Genomic DNA, 7598 nt, shown 5'->3' on the forward strand with positions numbered 1-7598 from the left:
CATTGTATCCCTCAAAGGAATATCGGCCATCTCTGCGTGGCACTTCTTCAACTGGGAAACGTGAAACACATCGTGAACCCCTGACAATCCTTCTGGCAATTCCAACTTGTAATCAACTCCTCCCATACGCTCCAAAACTTTGTATGGTCTCACAAAATGTGGCGCTAACTTTCCTTTAACTCCAAAACGCTTAACTGCTCGAAGTGGGGACACACGAAGATACACTCTATCTCCTACTTCATAAACTATCTCCTTGCGTTTATAATCCGCATAACTCTTCTGTCTGGACTGGGCTACCTTGAGTCTATCGTGAATCAGCTTAACCTTCTCTTTAGACTCTTTAATCAAATCTGGTCCAAACAACTGACGGTCTCCAACTTCATCCCATAACAACAATGTCCTGCACCTCCTTCTGTACAAAGCTTCGAAAGGGGCCATCTTGAAACTGGCTTGATAACTGTTATTGTAGGAGAACTCTGCATATGGCAAATTGTCGTCCCAACTAGATCCATAATGTAGCGCACAAGCTCTCAACATGTCCTCCAGAATCTGATTGACACTCTCGGTCTGTCCATCTGTCTGTGGATGAAAGGTTGTACTGAACTCTAGCCTGGTACCCAAAGTCTCATGCAACTGATTCCAAAACTTTGAGGTAAACTGGGTTCCTCTATATGATACAGTGGTCCTCGGAACTCCATGCAGACATACGATCCCGGTCATGTATATCTTTGCCAACTTAGCACTGGTGTAAGTGGTCTTCACTGGGATGAAATGAGCTACCTTCATCAAACGATCGACTACAACCCAAATCGATTCATAGCCTGAACGAGTCATGGGTAATCCCGTGATAAAATCCATGCCTAACTTATCCCACTTCCATTCGGGTATCGGCAATGGTTGTAGCAATCCTGCTGGCTTCTGATGCTCTGCCTTCACTCTCTGACATACATCACAAACTGCTACATACTCAGCAATATCCTTCTTCATTCTGGTCCACCAGAAACTGTCCTTTAAATCTAGATACATCTTGGTATTTCCTGGGTGAATAGAATACATCGAGTCATGGGCCTCCTGCAGAATCAACTTCCTGATCTCGGGGTCATTAGGCACATATACGTGATCCTCAAACCATAAGGTATCGTGCTCATCCTCACAAAATCCTTTAGCTTTTCCTTTGCTCATCCTTTCCTTTATCTTGGCAATATCTTTGTCAGTCTTCTGAGCTTCTCTGATCTTATCCATCAAGGTAGACTGCATTTCCAATGCTGCTACATAACCTCTCGGAACTATTTCCAAACATAGCTCACGAAGATCCTCGGCTAACTCCTTGGGTAATCCTCGGTCATGAGTGTATTGACATGACTCTTGCGACTCAATGCATCGGCTACTACGTTAGCCTTTCCGGGATGATAGTGCAACCTCATATCATAATCCTTAATGAGCTCCAACCATCTCCTCTGCCTGAGATTCAACTCCTTCTGCGTGAAGATATACTTCAAACTCTTGTGATCCGTGTACACCTCACAATGGTTTCCGATGAGAAAATGTCTCCATGTCTTCAACGCATGCACTACAGCTGCTAACTCCAAATCGTGGGTAGCATAATTCAACTCATGGGGTTTAAGCTGTCGTGAGGCATATGAAACAACTCTCCCCTCCTGCATAAGCACTGCTCCAAGTCCTCGACGAGAAGCGTCGCAATACACTTGATAATCCTTGTGTTTATTTGGAAGAATCAACACTAGAGTTGTAACCAAGCGTTTCTTCAACTCCTGAAAACTGGCTTCACATTCCTCAGTCCATTTGAACTTGGTGTCCTTCTTCAACAACTCTGTCATGGGCTTTGCAATCTTAGAGAAATTCTCAATGAACCTCCTGTAGTATCCTGCGAGTCCAAGAAAACTCCGGATCTCTCCAACTGACGTGGGTGCTTCCCAATTTGTCACTGTGACAACCTTGGTGGGGTCTACTGCTATTCCTTCTCCGGATATAACATGTCCGAGGAATCCAACTTCCTTCAACCAAAACTCACACTTGCTAAACTTGGCATATAACTGATGTTCTCTGAGCTTCCCAAGTACCAAACGCAAATGCTACTTATGCTCATATTCATTCTTCGAGTAGACCAATATGTCATCAATGAACACCATGACGAACTTATCCAAAAACTCCATAAACACCTTGTTCATCATGTTCATGAAATAGGCTGGCGCATTAGTCAGACCAAAAGACATAACGGTATACTCATATAGCCCATACCTTGTGGTAAAAGTTGTCTTAGGTATATCCTTCTCTTGATTCTTCAACTGGTGGTATCCTGATCGCAGATCGATCTTGGAAAATACTTTAGCTCCTTGCAACTGGTCAAATAAATCATTGATCGTCGGCAGTGGGTACTTGTTCTTGATCGTCACTTCATTCAATCCACGATAATCAACAACCATCCTCAATGATCCATCCTTCTTCTCCACTAGAAGTATTGGTGATCCCCAAGGTGATGAACTTGGACGAATATAGCCTTTATCCAGTAACTCCCTAATCTACTTCTTAATTTCTTCCAAATTCTTTGCGGGCATCTAGTACGGTCTCTTAGATATTGGCCCTGTGCCTGGCAAAAGCTCAATCAAAAACTCAATGTCTCTATCCGGTGGCATGCCTGGCAACTCCTCCAGAAATACATCAGGGAAATCCTTCACCACTGGTACTTCCTCCTACACAACTCCTGATAAGGAATTCACTTGAGTCCTCTTCGGCACATGCCGGGATACATACTTAATCCTTCTTCCTTCTGGGGTGGTGAGCAAAATCGACTTACTGGCGCAGTCAATGTTCCCTCCATACTTCGATAACCAATCCATGCCTAATATTACATCCAGTCCTTGTGACTCCAAAACTATTAGGTCGGAGGGGATCACGTAGTTACCAATCCTTAATGGTAATCGATTACACCATAAGCTAGCCATATACTCTGCTCCTGGCGAGGTTACTAACATGGGTGACCTAAGGGCTTGGGTTGGCAGGTTATACTTATCCACAAATCCCCTTGATATGTATGAATGTGATGCACCAGTATCAAAAAGAACGATTGCAGTAAATGACTTAACCAAAAACTTACCTATTATTGCATCTGGCTGTGCTTCAACCTCCTCCATGCTAACATGGTTCACTTGTCCCCTGTTGAAAGGGTTGGGCTTCTTCCCAGAGCTTCCATTGCCATTTCCATTCTTTGCTTTAGAACACTCCGTGGCGTAATGTCCATTCTTCCCGCACTTGAAACAAGTAATGTGACATAGATCCTTCTTCGCGGGCGTTGCTGGGTTGGAACGGTTCTGGCAGTTGCTTCCTCCATTCCCATTCCCATTCTTGGGGCCACTATGGTTATGCAAACTTCCTCCATTAGAATTATGGCCTCCATGGTTATGGTGAAGGTGTCCTCCCGAGTTTGGGGTAAAACGGGGCCTCTGCTGAGCTCCTAAATTGTACCTCCCTTGTCCATACTTCTGTTGGGGAACGTAGCAGAAATTCAAAAATTTTCCTACGAATCACCAAGATCTATCTATGGAGAGACCAGCAACGAGTAGAAAGGAGAGTGCATCTACATACCCTTGTAGATCGCTAAGCGGAAGCGTTCAAGTGAACGGGGTTGATGGAGTCGTACTCGTCGTGATTCAGATCACCGATGATCAAGTGCCGAACGCACGGCACCTCCGCGTTCAACACACGTACAGCCCGATGACGTCTCCCACGCCTTGATCCAGCAAGGAGAGAGGGAGAGGTTGAGGAAGACTCCATCCAATAGCAGCACAACGGCGTGGTGGTGGTGGAGGAGCGTGGCAATCCCGCAGGGCTTCGCCAAGCACCATGGGAGAGGAGGAGGAGGAGGAGGAGAGACAGGGCTGCACCAAGAGAGATCAAATCGCGTGTTATGGGCAGCCCCATGCCTCAATATATATAGGGGGGAAGGGGGCTGCGCCCCCTTTAGGGTTTTCCCACCCCCTAGGGGCGGCGGCCAGCCCTAGATGGGTTTTGGGGTGCGGCCAAGGAGGGGGGGAGGAGTCCATCCTCCCCAAGGCACCTTGGAGGTGCCTTCCCCCTCGAGGACTCTTCCCTCTAGGGTTCCCTAGGCGCATGGGCCTCTTGGGGCTGGTGCCCTTGGCCCATGTAGGCCAAGGCGCACCCCCTACAGCCCATGTGGCCCCCCGGGGCAGGTGGCCCCACCCGGTGGGCCCCCGGGACCCTTCCGGTGGTCCCGGTACAATACCGATGACCCCGAAACTTGTCCCGATGGCCGAAACAGGACTTCCTATATATAAATCTTTACCTCCGGACCATTTCGGAACTCCTCGTGACGTCCGGGATCTCATCCGGGACTCCGAACAACATACGGTAACCACATACAAGCTTCCTTTATAACCCTAGCGTCATCAAACCTTAAGTGTGTAGACCCTACGGGTTCGGGAGACATGCAGACATGACCGAGACGTTCTCCGGTCAATAACCAACAGCGGGATCTGGATACCCATGTTGGCTCCCACATGTTCCACGATGATCTCATCGGATGAACCACGATGTCAAGGACTCAATCGATCCCGTATACAATTCCCTTTGTCTAGCGGTATTTTACTTGCCCGAGATTCGATCGTCGGTATCCAATACCTTGTTCAATCTCGTTACCGGCAAGTCACTTTACTCGTTCCGTAACACATCATCCCGTGATCAACTCCTTGGTCACATTGCGCATATGATGATGTCCTACCGAGTGGGCCCAGAGATACCTCTCCGTTTACACGGAGTGACAAATCCCAGTCTCGATCCGCATAAAACAATAGATACTTTCGGAGATACCTGTAGTGCATCTTTATAGTCACCCAGTTACGTTGTGACGTTTGATACACCCAAAGCACTCCTACGGTATCCAGGAGTTACACGATCTCATGGTCAAAGGAAGAGATACTTGACATTGGCAAAGCTCTAGCAAACGAACTACACGATCTTTGTGCTAGTCTTAGGATTGGGTCTTGTCCATCACATCATTCTCCTAATGATGTGATCCCGTTATCAACGACATCCAATGTCCATAGCCAGGAAACCATGACTATCTGTTGATCACAACGAGCTAGTCAACTAGAGGCTCACTAGGGACATATTGTGGTCTATGTATTCACACGTGTATTACGATTTCCGGATAATACAGTTATAGCATGAATAAAAGACAATTATCATGAACAAGGAAATATAATAATAATACTTTTATTATTGCCTCTAGGGCATATTTCCAACAACTTCCTCTTGCGGTTATCTATCTGCTGCTACTTCCGTTCAATCATGAGAGCTCTATCTACCAACTACTGGTAGTTGTTGAAGGTTTCCACCATCAACTGCATGCTCAGCTCATCATTCAGTCCTTCCAGAAACTTCTCCCGCTTAGCGGCATCTGTAGCGACGTCATCTGGGGCATAACATGCTAACTTACTAAAATCATCCATATACTGGCCCACTGTGCATCCTCCTTGATGCAAATTGTGAAACTCGCGCTTCTTCATGGCCATAGCTCCGGCTGAAACATGGGCAGTGCGAAAAGCCTGCTCAAACTGGTCCCATGTGATAGTGTCGATGGGGTAAGTGGCTGTGAAATTCTCCCACCATGATGTTGCGGGTCCATCAAGCTGATGTGCGGCAAAACACACACTCTCTGCATCTGTGCATCCTGCAGTGGTCAACTCCCTTCCAATCTTGCGGAGCCAATCATCTGCAACAATCGGCTCGGTGCTACTGGAGAACACCGGCGGATTCAGCCTTAAGAAATGGGCTAAGTGATCAACAGGTGGTGGTGGTGGTGGATTGTTTTCGTTGTTGTTCCCCTGGTTCTGATTCTAGACTAGTAGATGCATCAAAGTATTCTGTTGCTGGATCAACTGAGTGAGCTCCGGCGGGAAAGCAAATCCATTGTCGCGTCTCAGAGGCATATGATGGGTTTAGAAAAGATGAGAAAATAGAATAGAATGAGGTCTAGAGGGAGAACACTAGCCATATGCACATGATACAAACACAATCATATCACTTCAATCAATTCAAACAAGGGCATACATCGATCTAACTATCATTACAAAAGTGCTCAGACTATACTATATACATGGGGAAATACTACTTCTGATATGGTGGTCGACTAGAAGTTTTAATCGGTAGAAGACTCCATGATATCTTCTCCAGCTTCATCAACATAGTCATCATCGCTATCGTCGGGGTCTGACTCTGTGTCGTCGATGATGATGTAGTTCTCCAGACAAGTGGAATCGTCGTCTTCTCCTCCTGGCGCGGGGTCTCCCATGAATACTCCTAGCTTCCTCATCAAATCGTCATTCTTCTCCACGACTATCGTCATTTCCTCCTCATATCCGTCGCGTGTAGACTTGAGTTCTTCCTCCAACTCCGTGATCCTGGTCATTGCCTTCTTCAGATCTATCATGCCTGCACACATTTGGTTCTCCCGGCGACGAATGTGCTGGTTTAACTCCTGGATGAAAGCTGCAATGGATATATCCCTCCTGGTGCTGATCATCTCCCATTGCTCCTCTCGGCGCCCACAAATCTGGTAGATAGTATCCTTGAGGTCCTTGTGGTAAACTTCTCTAATGCGTCCCATGGTGATGTGGGCTGCCATGCTCTTTCCTAGACTCCAGGTTGGTGCGTCAAAGGAAAACTCTATGGGCTCAGTGAATGGCATGAACGTTCTTCCTGGAACTTGAACTCAAATCATCCAACGCCCCTCTTCTGGTAAAGTGGCGACGTAGGTCCCGGTGAAGCTTGGTATTCCGATGTTCATGTATCTAGTAACTTCCTTCAAGTGTCGTCCAAAAGGTGTATCTTCATCCCGTTGTGTCAACTTGTTCCTTGCATCCGCCATCCTATAGAGTAGAAAAGGGAGAGGAGTCGGAAATGAGAAGAGAGTAGTAATCTAGGGTTTTAGCTTAGTGGTCATGTCCTACAGTCAGCATGTGCTCTAATACCATCTTGTAGCGACCAGACCTCAAACAGTTTAGTCTCTGTGCATCAGTGTCATCCCTGGATCGGTAATGCTGACACACAGTACTTGAGGATTTATAACAGAGTTTCAATCACACACTTATTACATCGAATGTCTCAAAAGAGAACTTATTACAATAATATGGCTTAAGGCCATCTAAAAATGATAACAGCAGAAGGCTTGTAAGATAAAGTGAGTCCATCAACTCCAACGTCATAGCTGAGTGAAAGACAACGACCTATGGCACCTTACTCGTCGTCTGAAAAGTCTGCAAGATGAAATGTTGCAGCTCGAAACGGGTCAGCACATGGAATATGCTGGCAATGTAATACATAGAGTAATGAACAGAATGAATGCTATCACTACATGCATATATGGCTGGTGGAAAGCTCTACGGTTACAATTTTGCATAAAGCCAATTTTTTCCTACAACAAAGTAATAAATTTCATTTAACTATCATGGTGGTTGTTAAACATTGAGAAGGTTCCTCCAACTCAATCCCAATTAAACATCATCATTAAACCTAATCAAATTAATTTAGAGTGATGAGATCAACATGATAATCCAAGAACC

Source organism: Triticum aestivum, chromosome 7B, assembly GCF_018294505.1.
Source record: "Triticum aestivum cultivar Chinese Spring chromosome 7B, IWGSC CS RefSeq v2.1, whole genome shotgun sequence".
NCBI classification, from domain to species: domain Eukaryota; kingdom Viridiplantae; phylum Streptophyta; class Magnoliopsida; order Poales; family Poaceae; genus Triticum; species Triticum aestivum.